Source organism: Sabethes cyaneus, chromosome 3, assembly GCF_943734655.1.
Source record: "Sabethes cyaneus chromosome 3, idSabCyanKW18_F2, whole genome shotgun sequence".
Classification (NCBI taxonomy): Eukaryota; Metazoa; Arthropoda; class Insecta; order Diptera; family Culicidae; genus Sabethes; species Sabethes cyaneus.
The window spans coordinates 200,249,009-200,265,532 of NC_071355.1; the positions used below are offsets into that span (position 1 = coordinate 200,249,009).

The 16,524-nt window shown below is 37.2% G+C and overlaps 1 protein-coding gene across 8 annotated transcripts in view; it reads left to right on the forward strand.

Moving 5' to 3' along the window:
- LOC128741541 (vascular endothelial growth factor receptor 1) overlaps positions 1 to 16,524 on the forward strand; it is an 86,867-nt gene that overhangs the window by 28,276 nt on the left and 42,067 nt on the right. The window lies entirely within an intron of this gene.

Genomic DNA, 16,524 nt, shown 5'->3' on the forward strand with positions numbered 1-16,524 from the left:
GTGCAGTGAAATCCATTCTCTTCAAGAACCCCACCGGCACCAGGAATAGAGAGGCCCAACGTGGTAGATGACCTGACCAGATAGAAGCCGACTTGCGTGTGTCGAGACGCGCAACGAATTGGCGACGAGTCGCCCAGGACCGAGTACAATGGAGAGGAATTCTTGATACGGCAAGAGTCAACCCGGCTTTCGGCTGGTAAAGTGAGTAAGTAAAATGGATACAAAAACTGCATGAGGTAGAAAAATACTGCATGAGGTACAAAAATAATATGAAAATTATTCAAAAATGATGAAAAATGAAAAATAAAACCAAAAACACCCAAAACTGATGTAAAAAATAACACAAAAAGACACAAAGATAATGCAAAATGCGTTCAAAAAACGATACCAGAGTGTCGTAAAAACCAGAATAAAAATAACACACAGGAGATTCAAAAATAATGCAACAATGACCTGAAGTTGATAAAAATAGTCAATGCGGAAATGACACAAAATGATTCTGACAAACATTAAATGAAACAAAACGATAGGATACAAAAATACAAAATACAATATAAAATTGCTTTTGTTGAGCGTTCTAGTATATAACATAGCTTTTCTAAAATAGCATGATGCCCAATAGCCTTTCGGTGTGCTGGTGGCCGACCAAATAAAACAAAAAAAAAGTAAAATAGCATGATACCAAAATATTGTAAAAACCAAGATATTGTTAAGTTTAGGAGATACACATGCGACAATAGTCGAAAGTTGACCAAAAAACAATGTGGAAATAACACAAAACGTTTTGAACAAGCTCCAAAAGAAACAAAATGATACAAAAAAAAAACAAAAAATAAACAATTCAAATTATTTTTGTCATTTTTGTTTCATTTTTCAATAATTTTTTGAAAAGTTTTCGTATCATTTTTGTATATTTTATATAATATTTGCATTATTTTCTGTCCCTTGTTTATTGATTTTTGTCATTTTCTTCCATTTGTTGGGTTATTTCCATACCATTAGGCCATTGCAAATCATATTTAAAGTTTTTGTCACCCCCCCTTGAAAATTGGCTTGAAAAATCGGGGGGCAAAAAAATAATTTGTAGGATATGAGTCAAATTTCTTTTTACAAAATCAATTGTCTGTGGGCTCTACAGTCTGAAAAACTCGAAAAATGAGTCTCCGAGTTGAATTAACGCTTCTAGCACGAAACAGAAATGAAATTCGAACAATGGAATTTTCGAAAATCGTCCAAAAAATTTTTCCTTCGTTTTTGTCTTTTTTCATATATTTTTGCATAGAAAATAATAACGTATATATTATAAGCAAGAATAGATTCGGTTTTCACGTTTAAACCTTAAATAAAAATTCTTAAAATCCATGTTTTTTTTTGCTCGATTAAAAAATTCACTTTGTTTTTTTTTGCTCCCCCCCCCTTCAGTGGCCGAACACCGGAAGGACAAAAACTTTATAAAATATTTGTAATGGCCTTATTACCATCTATTATTATTACCATTATCATACCATCTCTTTGGCGTTGTTCTTTTACACCCCTTTTGGGTAATCTTTGAATCATTTTTTTATCAGCAAAGCAAAATCTTGGGCTTAAACGTCGTTCTAAGACTTGACCCTTCTTTATCGACAGACTTCACTGCCGGCTATTAGAGTACGGGACAATTACGGGGCTAGTGCAACAATCCTACTGACTCTGTCTAGCATCGTACCTCGAAGCTAACTAGGCGGTATTAGATTTGGTTTTTTTTTGTGTCATTTTATACATTTTTGTATTATTTATGTGTCTTTTTTTACCGTTTCATATGATTTCGATATTATCTGGTATGATTGATGATGATTGTCATGTACGCTGTATAATGATTGAATCATTTTGTCCTGTTTGTATCAATTTTGTGCAATTTTTTATCTTTTTTTGCGTAGCACTTTTTCATTTTCTTCCATGTTTTGCTATATTTCTGCCGATTTTGTGTCACTTTTGCGTTTCTTATGTAATGTTCGGTATATTTTTGTGTAATCCCGTTTTCATTATTTTATCATCTTTGTATCATTTTTGTATCATATTTATATTATTTTTGTGTGTTTTTGAATCATTTCTGTTCATCATGCCCCTATAACTCTTGTGCTTTTTTGAATGAGTTTTTTAATTATTTTTGTGTCAACACATTTTAGTATATTTTTCTATCGTTTTTGCAAAACTTTCTTATCACTTCTAAATATTTTTTAGAATGTTTGCACTATTTCGTATCTTTTTTATACTGATTTATTGTCATTTTCTTCTATTTTTTGTATCTTTTTTGTGCTATTTAGTGTAAACTTTGTAACATTTCTATATCAAATTTGTATTATTTTTGTGTCATTTCAGTCTATAATTTTTCGTCTTATTCGCATATTTCGTATCAATTTGTTGTATTCTTCCATTTTTTCTTTATTCATGTCTCTTTCGAGGCCATTTTTATATTATGTCTGACATTGCTGGTCTTCCTGTATGGTCCCACTAAGTACTCACTTTGTAATCATAAAAAATAACATTAGAAAAAAGTTTTTTTATTGAAATTTTCTGGGAAAAATGTACATGTGTTCTGGTACAAAATGTCATAAAATTTTGAGATCCACATCGACATCGATCCACATTTTAGTGTAAAAGACCATGACAAATGAACAAGGAAATGCCATTAATGAAACATCGGGCATCATCCGCAAACCATCATGTATAGTGTCAAACTTGAAACGTAGGATAATGCCCCATACCTCCTTCCTAGGTACGCCAATATATTGATAGTTATTAATATTGCAAGCCCACATAGCAATCGTTACCAGTCATCTGTTCGACCAATCCAAATGATAGCATTCATTTATTTACTCTTCTGAAGTACACATGTTCTTAGCCAAGCTTCCAATCGATTGCAGTAATGGGATTATTTGATGCTATGGGATTTCTAGAGTTTATCCAATTATTCTTTGACGCTGAACGCAGCAATAGCATTCGATGAAATTCAATTGTTCGCACACCTTTTTGTGCTAGATATTTTCCAACCTTTCTGTGTAATTTCCAATTAAGTTGAGCAATTTTCGGGCGTAATTTTCTATAACGATTCAAAGCTAAACTTTCCGTTTTGTTCATATCAAAATAAAAGCAATAGATTATATTGCTGACACAGAATCTCGCAGGTGAAAATGAATTCAACAATAATTATTCAACCTGTTGCCCTTGCTCACAGTAATTATTATAGATCGAACAAAACAGGTGTAAGATTCGTAGCTGCCAATGTATTCGATATCACCAGTTATTGTTTTGATAAGCAATCATTTTTGATTAACTAATATATACAGATAGAAATACAAACTAGAAAAGTTGAATATGAGAAGTTTCAAAGAGTATGGATGATGACTTTCATAAGAAACAAATGATTGAAAGTTATTGGAATGATAGACAGTTTTCTTTTTGCACAGAAACATAATTGAATTAATCAGACAGCTTCCATCACGATTTCCTACTTATGGTATCTCTTAGATGACTCAGCCTGTTTCATCGACGAGCATCAGCCTTTGCTAAAAGATAAACTTTTCGCCTAACCTCGTGTTCCTATCATTGAAAACGAAACCGGTCAAGGAGCAATATGTTAACGGTAATTTATGCATTTTCCCGCACAAGATTCAAACAATCGGAATGCGCAATGTTTCTTTTTTTTCACCAACCGTAAAACATTTAGTGAAGCGATTGCTGGATGTGTGCTGTGCAAGTGGGCGATCAAAAGCATAATATGTATGCTTCAGAGTATAAATATCGACTGCACATTTGTTCGCAGGTCTCCCACACACACGTCCGTGCACGTGATGCACGAGCTAAAAATAAGCTCAATAAAATTTATCAGCATTTCAGCAAACCAACCACACGAAGTTGATGTTGATGCAGCATATATGCCGCATCACAGTACGGCAGATTGTTTTTGCCTACTTTGGGCAAGCGAAATATTCATGAGAAAATCCTGCATGGATTTGCATCGTGACGTGCATGGATTCTGCTATCTAGACACAGCTTATGTTATGAGAGTGTTTAACTGGTTTTGCAAATTAGTCATAAGAATAGTAGCAGCTTGTCGTTCATTGATGAGATGCATTTATGCAGATGCGCAGGAATGTCAACGATGCGTCGTCGTTGTAAAGATCGCCAACGTACATGCATTCCACCAGAAACCCGACGAGTGAAATGTCACGACGAGGATTGACACGACTCGACGGGCGACGACGGAACGCAACCGTAGAAGACCACTTGTCTGCGTTGACATCGAGAATCGGAAAATCTGCGAAACTAATTAACGGTCGGGTTGTGTTTGCTCGTTTTCTACCGCGACTGTCTGGCGGAGAGGATGTTTTTCAGGTGGGTTCACCAGCACGCAGTTTAATGCTTGCCACATGATAATTATAGCTCAAGACCAGTGTTAAATAAATACGCTGAAGCGGAAGGTTCTGCGACAATATTAGGATGCGGAAGTAACTTATTGAATTTCGGTTTTTGATACTAACAAAAAATTAACTTATCACATTAAGTTATCACATCGGTGTTATTCCGATGCGGCATAGTTTTCAAAAGCGTCAAAAATATTAAAGTTTGCCTAAAAACGATAAAACCTTTGAGCTTTCAGTTCCGTACGTAATTCATCTTAAGTATACAAATCATAATGCAACCCCCTCGAGCAATAATTTACATTATAGTACTCGTCTACAAATGCTCGGAATATTTCACCTTCTTGTATTTATACCCAACACTTATTTCTCTTACTATCAAAACGTATGTGGTTTAAGGATCTAAAGTGACTTAATTTTATCTCAACTCGAAAGTGGACTTGATTTGAATAAAAAAAAGTATTCGCAACACTAAGCAGCACTACATCTAGCTAAAATTCGGTCCGAAAAATATGGCAAAAACAGCGTTTGTCATTAGTGACCAGACCGGCAACAACAAACGAGCTCAGAGAGAAATAAGAGTATGTATGTGTTAGCTCTCTCTCTCCCCCCTCTTTTTGTTAATATTTTTTGTTTTGTTTATGCTTGCCCAGTTTTGCTAAACATGGCATCAAAACAAGAAGCATTTCGGGAGCGCGTTGTACACTTCTACGAACGGCAACAGAAATCTCGGCAAAAAGTATACGGTACAACATTTAGAAAACAAATATATTGCGGCTTCGACTGTTTACCATCTCCTAAGATGCTCAACAACAATTCGCAAGCAAGGTAGTGGAAGACCAGCCAAAATTATGGGCGCAGAAGGACATCGTTCTCTTTCTCGTTTCTTCAACACCAAACCCTCTGGTTTGGCTATCAATTAAGATGTACCAGACGAATGTTTAAAGAAAATTTTGATCCCGTTTTTACAAAAACATCATGCAGATGGACAATACGTGTTTTGGCCGGATAGAGCATCATCGCATTACGCCAAAAAAACACAATCGTTCCTGAATACCCATTCGATCCCATTTTTACCCAAAAATCACGAACTGAAAAATGTGTCTCAGTGCGGCCAATCGAAGATTTCTTCGGGACTTCGTGTTCCTTGGTGTACAAAAATAACTGGAGAGCCACGAATTGCAAACAGTTGATTGGTAGAATCAAGAAATGCATTCGCAAAGTTGACATGACGGCCGTACAACGCTGCTGTTTCGACGTCAAACGAAAGCTTCGCCGAACAGCCGATTAAGGACCGTTTTCAAATGTACACTAATTTTTTTCTAACAATGGATAATATATCTTTAATTTCGGTAAACCAGATCTTCTCAGATCAGATACATGGGTATCTTTGTCTTTTTTGACAGCTTGAGAAAAAAATCCAAAATTTTAGTTGCCACCCGTTATATTTCAACTGTCTGCAAAGCAAAAAAAACTGATGCATTCTACTCGCCTCTACGATTTGTCTCAATTAGAAATAAGTGTCGCGACAAAATCAAATAACATCATTGCTGGGTGGTAAAAAAGGAACGTGCATTTTTCCTTGCCCTGGTCACTCCCAAGAGAGAATGACAGTGCTTCATTGAACGTACATTTTATTTTGTATAACATGCAAATTTTCAAAAGTGCGACGTTACTCTGATGGGTTTAATATACAATTAGGACAACAAGCAGTGTGATGTAGTCATAAAAAGTCCCGTTCCAGCACAACAAGAACTAGTTTCGAGCAATTGGCCAAAGGCGTTCGAGACCACGCGCACTTCCCGGTTCGCTTAAAGCGTGGTTTGAATACGTAAATTACGAATAATCCACAAGCTCTGGAATCTGGTTTGCAGATGATGAAATCTAACGGACAACTGGACCCATCATCATCGTCATCGTCGTCATCATTTCTTCAGTGTGCAATATATTGCGGAATTTGAATGTATAATTTTCAAGATCAAGCTGACACCCTACTAGCTACTTCTTTTTCTATCTCATTCGGAGCACTATTGTGTACAACAGCGGAAGTCACGTTTACGTTTTACGTATCCGACCATATGCCTGACACTGATAAAACGTCACAAAAAATCGCACTATTATAAGGGATGGGATTACCGTAATCCAACCAGATGAGGATGAGAGCAAATCAGTCCAAAATAGAACGGAAATAAATAACGCACACTTACAGACAAACATTGCTCCCAGCAAAGCGTGACGCCGGGCTAGCGATAAGCGAAATGTGTATAATTATAGAAGAAATATTTTATGGGATTGTTTTTACTCGCATTTGTTTTGGAGTTTTCTTCCGGAATAATAACCTTTGCAGATGGCATGCAACGTGATGGTGAGCTGTGAGGAACAAGTCTAATCAATCATACCGTTTTGATAATATTGTATTTCCGGTTGCGTTTTGTGTGAATCAAATTTGCAACGTTTCCTACTAAAACTCTTTCAATCGGAAACATTGCAAATTTTCTATTTTCGCATAAACATAACCTGACCAAATGGGTTAGACAACTGAGAAAACACAAATTCGTATTTATGGCAGATAATTGGAGCAAACTTCATCATGCAGTTCCCACGGACGAAGTAAATTTAGCGGCTTTTTCTACTTCAACCAAAACAAACCAATCATTTAGCGATGCTCCTATGGATGGCGCATGGTGCGGAGTATGAAAAGTAGCAAATTGTGCTCAAGGGGATATTTCTAACGTTTTCCACACTTTCCCAAGACTCACGCTAGCGCAGATAAACATCACTTTAGAAACGTCGAACGGTTTTCGCCGTGTCAGGAAAAAGAGTGAACTACCCCTCCGGCCCGGTTGCCTGGTTTTGCTGGTCGGCTCTCAACAAGTTAATCCGGCACACACGCAACGGCGGTCAAAGTAGCTCACGGAATCGTGTCTGGTGACCTTGTCATTTGTCGTGGTCGGGGCCGTTTACTCTTGGCCAGACTATAGTAGGTAGCAATGGCAGCTTGCGTATGTACGACTATTGATTTTTAATCTCCGAGGCCTGTATGGTTTTACGGTAATGGCCAAACGGTTGCTTATATTGCCGTCATTAAACGGGTCAGTAGGTGGAAAGTAAAAGCCACTAAAAATGAGTTTTCCATGCTCCATACTGTGAACAGGGTGGTTTGAATGTTGATAATTTTTGGACTTTATTTAGTCAAGAAAGTAGTAAATTTAAGAGAATTTATGCGCTTCGCGAACTGTGGTATTAAATTTAGTCTTCGACGACAGAAATAAAATTTCGGAAATAAACTGATCATTCACCCTGTATAGGGCCATTGTATTCCGTCAAACACTTTCGAGCAAGACATGAACTGAATTTAAATATTGCTTAGATTAGCATTTACCAGCCCTACTGTTTCAATTCCAGCAATTGGATATGTAGCCGCGCAACATTCTACGAGTGCCATGGAAATCCCACCACAACCATAGTGCAACCGCTCATATTTTATCCCCCGTGGTACTACTGTGTGCAATATTAGACTCCCGCCGTGCGAATATAGGAAACACACGCTAGCCAGCCAATGAATGCGGTGCTGCATTGGAGCATTCTACTAGCTGTGAGCTGTCCTCCGTTTTGCCATTTGCTAAGTATTTCCTCCCACATGGAGTGCGTGTATTTTTTTCTAATAGGCGGCGGTCATAAATCAACTAATTGTACACTACGTGAAGAATTTCGAGGAAATTTGTCACTCTGGAAATCTAATTAGCCGCCTCTCCTGGGACAATGGATGACTTTCTCCAGCGGGTCCAGTTCGGTAGAGGAAGTTACTAAATACACGGTAGTGTGATTTATTGTCACCTTTTTGTACGTCAAGTTTCGTTGCTACTTGTTCAACTTTCAGGATCACTGTCGCCACCCGACAAGTGATTTTTATTCCATTAAGTCGTTTAGCCAAGTGTAACGCACCAAAGGTTAATGGACGTTATGGTTGATCCAATGGCACAGCGTTTGCACTTGACACAAGCGGCATTTCAAAGGCAGCTATTTTATGTGAATACACACTGAAAAATGTGTGCAGCATGCTGAGCATACAAATAATAATCTGTTGAAGATCGTTCGTGCATTCCAGAAAATTTGAATTGAGCAAACATGTTTCTGATGAAAATATTATCAGTGCAGGCAGAACACTAACACTATAAGCAAATTGGTGGAGAGATTAAACGATTACACTCTGGCTGGGCTGGACTGGACTGGGCACGATTGAGACAATTTATCGCGATGATGACGACCGTCGAGCCCGGCGAAAGTGAATCAATGGATTTATAAGCCGTGGTAGATGGTTGGTTGGTTGGCTGGCTTGTTGGTTGAAACGAGTAGTCAGTTGGTGGTGTTTTAATAAAACCAACGAAGGTAATAAAATTATCCTGTTGGTGGTGATTTATTTTGACACGCGGTTAGATTGAGTATCATACGTGTTCTATTAGCAGAAATTCTAGCGTATTTAGAATAATGCAATTAAACTTTATCTTTTAGCTAAACTCTTGAAACTCTGGAAGGCTAAATTTGGGATATTCTTTAAAAGCAATAATTGTGGTAAGATGGTGGTAATTGGATAACATTACTACAATTTTAGTTTGAGAATCTTGATGACACCAACATCAACAACAACATTTACCTAGACGTTCGACAGGGCCAATTCTCCCGGAATTTATCCGAAGTATGGCAAAATCGCTACTTTTGGACAAAGTAATGCGGCACCAGACTTTGTGGACTCCTTGCTTTTTTAATTGGCCTAACGTCTTACGATAAGGCGCAGTATAATTTCTCCATCTGTTTCGGTCCAACTGGTCTCCAGTTCCGCGGGCACTCAGTGCTCGCCCGATCTCGAAGGACATCGATTTTGAGTCTTTGAGCAATGCCATCTTTCAAGCTGACTGGCGATTTTTGGAATCCAATACTTCTCTCGACGATGCTATCGCCTACTTTAACAATATTGGACAGTGTTGGACATAATTTCGCTAACTCGCAAATTAGCGTTTTCGCAAAATTTTGAGTACGTTAGCATATCCGTTAGCTTCACTAAAAATAAGCCCTAAAACTCGTTCATCGCAAAATCGCTAAAGTTGCATGGAAACTGGAAAATATTCTGAAATTTACCACACCATTGGAGAAACCTTCAGTTGATTTCGCAATAGTTTCGATCCTACCTGTTGAATCTAATGCTTTATGGGAGGAAAGGTAATCAACAATTTGAATATTGCTCCGCCATTCCACAGGGCAGCAATCTAGGACCGTTGCTCTTCATGCTATTTATAAACAACATTACACTCTTGTTTCTGAATGATTGCCACATGCTGTTTGCGGACGAAATCAAGCTGTTTAGGATTGTCAGGAGTACAGCAAACTCCATAGCTTACTAGACATTTTCATGCAGTGGCGTTCCAGTAATCTGTTAACCGTTAGTATCCAGAAGTGTTGTGCGATTTCATTTCATAGAAATTCCAAACTAGAGTAAACTAGAGTAACTAGAGTAAACCAGGTTCTTGATTTGGGTGTAACGTTGGATACTTCGTTTACTTTATTAGGCCTCACTATAGTGAAACAATCGCTAAAGCCAATCGACAGCTTGGGTTTATGTTCAAGATAGCTGAAGAATTTCATGATCCCATGTGCATTCGATCACTTTACGACTCCTTGGAGGGATCTGTTCTTGAGACCAACTTGGTCGTTTGGTACCCGTTCAACGATATTCGGATAATTAGAGTTGAAGCCGTGCAGCGAAAATTCGTGCGTTATGCTCTAGTTTCTGCCAGGACATAATCGATTTCAGCTACCAGCATACGCAGAGCGCTACCAAATTCTTGGAATGCAGACACTGGACCCAGCCAAACTTTTTGTTCACATTACTCACATTATTAAGACAACCATCATGTCCGATGATACTTTTTTAACAAATAAAAAAACAAAAAAACTCGGTTGTTGGCTACCGTTCTCCAATTCCTTGGACACCGAATACTCTCCGCCAGATCTCGCTCCACTTGGTCTAACCATATTGTTCGCTGCGCTTCTGGCCATCTTATTTTGCAAAGATGATGTTTGCCTCAAACCCGCTAGGAACGGCTCAGGGACAGAGCTGGTAACTCGTACGGACATATAAGAACATAATAAAAAGAACTGGACCTAGAATGTAACCCAGTGGCACATCTGCGGCATGTTTGTAAATGCAGATAATAAATCTGATCCTAGCTCTACTAGCAAAACTATGTCTTATAAGAATTTATTTATTTATTTATTTACTATTTTATTGAGGCTTTCAACCGGTAGGTGGTTCGTCCCAATGGTCTCATAAGAATGATTTCAGCCATATTACAACCCACTACGAAGCGTAAAATGCTAGTAAGGAGTATATGATTACCAATTCGGTCGAATACCGCATTAAGTCTGTAGAAATTGCGTCAACTTTTGCTTTTGACGCAAAATCCAACGGGTCCGTTGTCACGGAACAACTAATCCCCACAAATTCATGCTGATCAAACAATATGTAGTTCTTCGTGAAATTCGAAATTACTGTGCTCACAAAGACAGAGAGTTGGAAGCATTACTCGATGAAGATCCGAGTCAAACCTTGTCAAACTGAATCACCAAAGGAGCAAAGGGATGTAGTGAATTGAACCTGGTGATTGGTACAGGCTGCAATTGAATCAAACGATATCGTAGTGATATCAAGAAAAATAACCAGAATATGCTAAGAAGCATGAACAAATTATTCCGCTACATGACAATGCTCGGCCTTACTTGCCAAAAGTCAAACAAGTATTTCGACAAACACAAATGGGATATTTGAGCATATCTGTCGTATTCTCTGGATATTTTTGACGTAGGACTACGTCTTACGGCAAGTTTTGAGATAGGGTGTCATTCCAAAAAATCGAAAAATGCGAGCGTCACGAAAAATGAAAGGTTTTGAACGCTAATAGCTCAGCGGTTTTCCGATCGATTTTCAATATTCTTACACCAATCGATCGGTAAATCTTCTAAGAATTGACCCAAATGAAGAAAAGTATGGATTCTTGATGTTGAACTATTGAAAAATTGAAAATAATGAACCTATGTTTTACCAGAATTCTCGCTTCGTGATTGGTTGGAAGATTCTTTGCGATGATTTAAACCTATACCAATTTGATATCGGTGCCTGGGAAGTACGCCAAAACAAGTGACAAAGCTTCCTCATTTCAACAAGATTTCTTAACACCGCGGTTCAACCTAGACCATTTTGATGTCCTTGCTTGGGAAGTACGCCAGAAAAAGTGACAAAGCCCCCTCGTGCCAACAGATTTCTTACGAACTTGATTAAACCTAGTCCAATTTGATGTCTGTGTTAGGGAAGTGTACCAGAAAAAATGACACAAGTTCGTTGTCCCAACAGATCGCAAATTCTGTACTGCGAGACGATTAAACCTCGGCGAATTTGATATCTGTGTTGGAAAAATATGCTACAGCTGTAGTGTTCGGTTATAATACGACTCTGTTTGAATACGCATGCTTGCCGAAGCCGTTTCATTAGAAGTGTAGTGAAAAGATGTGCTGTTGATAAAATAGGATTGAATTGGTAAAATCCTTTCATCGTGGGAAACCATGGGTAATAAAAACAATCTTTAATTTCAGTAAGGTAGCAGGAAAGCAATAGTTAGTGTTCTTAATTTTGTTAAATGGTTTTCAAATGCACAATATTTTCAGAATCGAACGTGTGCAATATTACTACTTTGATAAATGTTACATACAACGCATGTAGCATGTATATATGTTGCATATAGCATGTATACATGAAGAATCGAATGATTACACGCATGAATACATGCTACTATCACTACAAAGAGACTTACGTAGTCCTGCGTCACCTATATATGCGGTCGTGTCTTGTACACAACTCCTCTGATTTTTCTTTTGATTACTGGTTGTTGTAAAAGATGCGGTACGATTCAGCAGCAGGATTATGTTTGCTCATCTTAATCATAAACAGGCAGAGAAAGCAGCTTCATTTGTTCGCAGTCGTTTTCTATTCCACTCCCGAATGATGCCAAATGCTGTTTTCTCTTAGAACAATTCATCCTGCGCGGTATTACACAACTACAAGCTGGGGGTCGAATGGCCCATGCTATTAATTGTTTAAAAACGCGGAAACTATTTGGCAAAATTATGAATGCGCATTTTATTTTGGTGTTAAACAAGCTAATTCATAATTGTGTAGAATGTAAAAGCATCAAACATAGCCACATCCAATAAAATCCAGCGATTATTCGCGATCTCATTCCACATGTAAGAAATCACGGTTTTCTCTTAAGCTTTTACCGCTAGTCGGTATGCAAATTTCATAATAAATACAGTCTATCTAATTGATATACTGTCATACTCGATGATTCATCACAAAAACGGCATTAACTAGGCATGTTCACATATATTGCAAAAAACTTCAAAATACAAAACAGGGGTAGAATGCATCACAGCGGGATCGAACAGTTTGCAGTACATCTTTTGTTTCGGATTATTTATTAAAAATGTAGCAATATTATGTATTGTATAGGACTCAGAATTAACCTAATTGTACATTGTTTAACTTACAATATTTCATCACACATCAGTTGGAGAAAAGTAGATGATTAAATTTTATGGCCAAATATGTTGAGATATGAACCCACTGTATCCCAGCAAACAAGCGTATGTATCAAACGCTATAACGAACGCTTCCGCCATTTCGGCAGCCTAGTTTTAGGAGTTTATACAACACGTGATTAAATGTAATTTTTTTGGTTGCGGTTAACGCCTAGCTGGGCAAACTTGGGGCGTTTTGTCCATGGGCTTTGGCGTTCTGCCTCACATAATGATTTTGACTCTTGCCAAAAATCGTCAAAAATAACAAAAAATACTGGTTTTTGTTAGGAAATTTCACCAGGAGTAAGTGTAAAAAAGATCCCAAAGTCTTCTAGAAGTTGAAAAACCCGATTTAATCCACCTAGTGGTGAAAGGAACCTTTGTTATACGGTCTTACTTGCTATTTGAGATTGAAATCGACACGTCTTCGGAACATAATGCATCTATTGGTTAACGTTGCGTGGTGCGTTGGTTTTCATAAAATTTTTGGAAATTGAATAATTTTACAAAATTTAAACAAAATAGCAGCACCTATAAATTTTGATAGATCCTTTTTCATGAAATTACTGAGTAAGGGTAAGCTGGTTGTTACTAATTTGAGTAAGTGCAAGTAAAAGCAAGTTATAAGAGGAAATATTATTCTTTAACATATACATTGCGTAGTAAAAGTCTAGTTTATAGGTTTTTGAATTACGCATAAATTTCTGTAACGCCATTATTTTTGATTGACATCAATAAAGTTTTCTTGAATAAATTTCATCAATTTTTATTAACCTTCGATTACTCACGCTGTACAACACGCATTTTGTACAACACGTGTAGGTTTTTGAATGCCATATTGTTATAAAGTTACAAATCTCTGTTTAACACGTATATTCTTCAATTACCTTGTTATGAGCAAAATGTCATAATTATTCAATGCATTAATACTTTAAATTGTTGAGAAAATAGATCAGCATAAACTGACATCACAGAAACGAAGCAATCAGCATGTGAGTTGTACGGCGATTGGCCCTGGAAGTTTCTCTCGTTTCTTCATATGAAAAAATGGTGTCTGTATGCAGCAACACAATCAGCAAATATAAAATGTTTAAAATGTATCTGTTGGTAGTCGAGTCATTCGGGGTCAAAATTAAGGCATTTTTTTTAATCAAAGTTCTACAGTACCTAAACAAACAAACATAGAGGTATATACTATATTCATCAAAGTTGGGTATTTTTACTATTTATACAATTTTGTAATACATGAAAAAGGAATACAACAATTACAAAAAGAGCTAAAATAGAAAAAAACTGATCTTACAAATTCATATACAATGAATAAGATTTTTCTCTCTTCGCTTAATAGATAGAAGGTTACTGTATTCAACAAAATTTCTTGTAATAATATGTTCTAAAACTTTGCAGAACACATCAATGTGTTATATTGAAACTGAAGAAAAATAATTTTTTTAGTTCACTTTTAGGGGGATTAATCAAAATTTAAATTGCACCAGACGATAGAACTTTCAATTTTAAGAAATTCTTCCGAAGGTTCCATAAACTTAAAACCAAGTTTTCCCAGTCAAAATTCTAATGCGCATGTCTTTTTGGCTTTGGGCCATTGTGCGCGCGAGTAACCGAATTACAAAAGTCGGCGCGAGTGTTGGAGGGTTAATATCTTTTGATCGGCAAAACCGATTCTTCTGAAATTTTGCAGATATATTTGTAGCATTAAAATCTCTAATTTGATGCCAAAATAATTCATACTAGATAAATCATCTTAGATGAAATCGTTATAAATTATTGTAAATTTTAATGTGTTGTATTCAATTGATCATAACTTTCAAATTAAACATCCAATCAAAAAACAAATCAATAGTGATCTATTAGGTTATGTTAGCTGTCAAATGAGACTAATAGCGTCTAAATCGGTTTAGTCATTTCTAAGAAACAGGCGATAATTATTACCTTGTCAAAACAGGTTTTTTAAGCATAACTTTTAAACTGATTGTTTGTTTTCAATAAAATTTATCCGAAAAATTTAGTGTTAACAAGAGCTTTCATTCGATACCAAGATCGTTGAAATCGGTCATTTGGGTCCGGAGAAAATCGTGTCACGTAATTTTTACTTTTTTACTTATAACTTTTAAACGAAATGTCGGACCTCGAAACAATTCAATAGTGATATACTAGGCAATAATATCTTTCAAACAAAAGTAATAGCGAACAAATCGGTTCAGCCATCTTCGAGAAATAGGCGATAGAAAAGTTGCGCCCCGCACATACATACACACATACACACACACACACACACAGACATTGCTCAGTTCGTCGAACCCTGTCAATTGGTATATGTGGCTCGGCCCTCCGGGCCTCGGATCAATTTCGTGTTTTTCGACCAATTCCTAAACCTTTGTTATAGTATAACAAAGGTAAAACGTGGAACAAACATGCCGTTGCTCTGCAAAATGATGGTTTGCTTAAGCGGTGCATTCTGCACCACTTTACCCTACATCTTCATTTGGTGCTAAGCTCATCAAAATCGATCCGAACGTCATTGAGAAAAGTAAATTCAAATAAAAAAAATTGAGAAACTAAGCGAAATAGTATGCTACACTCAACGCTTTGGGACTGGTTTATAAAGTCGGGTTTTTACGGTGCCCACTATACTTTTTTAATTCATAAATTATAAGATATAGCGCACAGTAAACGATATAATCCATATTTTCATTACACTCGGTGGCGCTAAACCATCGGAGCTTCCAAGTCTCGGATGAATACCATAAAATGCAGCCAGACCAAGGCGTGACCACAATCAGATATTTGCATTTTATTAGCTTCCATCTGGGCACTCAGCATTTAATACGACAGACACACACACACACAAAACATAGACATAGACCTCAGCGAACCGGGAATTACCTTTCGTCCCTGAGGACAATTTCTCTGCTCAGTGCGCAAACCGACTGAAATGATTCCGCCAATATGTGCATGTCACATCATCATAAATATGCAAAACGATCCGTCGACGGAGACATTAGAACTATACAAGCGCAGGCAGCAGGCAGCAGGAAAAAATCCCATTTGCAAACGGGCAAAGTGTGTCATCCCAACCAGCTGTTAGTTATACCTCTGCCCTATGTCGTGTTTAATATTATAGATGACTCCATCAAGCGCAAGATATTTTACGCAGGAGCTACCGGTCGTGATCGCAAAATGGAAATGACATTGTTTCGCTACAGTGGGTACCTTTCCTTATCGGTTTCGAAAATCCATTCTTATCAAGAGCAAGCATAGATCTACTACATAGTATGTGGTAGCGTACATTGTGTGAACAATTGACTTCCATGCGTTTGCCACACTGCTCTACTGGTCGACACTCAAAAACATTTAATCGCATGATAACGTCGGCAAATAGGGAGAAAGAGACAGAGAGAGAGAGGGAAGGTACTGAAAACTCAGCAGGACACGCGCTGTTTGCATTTCTTTTACAAAACGAGCTACAACAGATGTG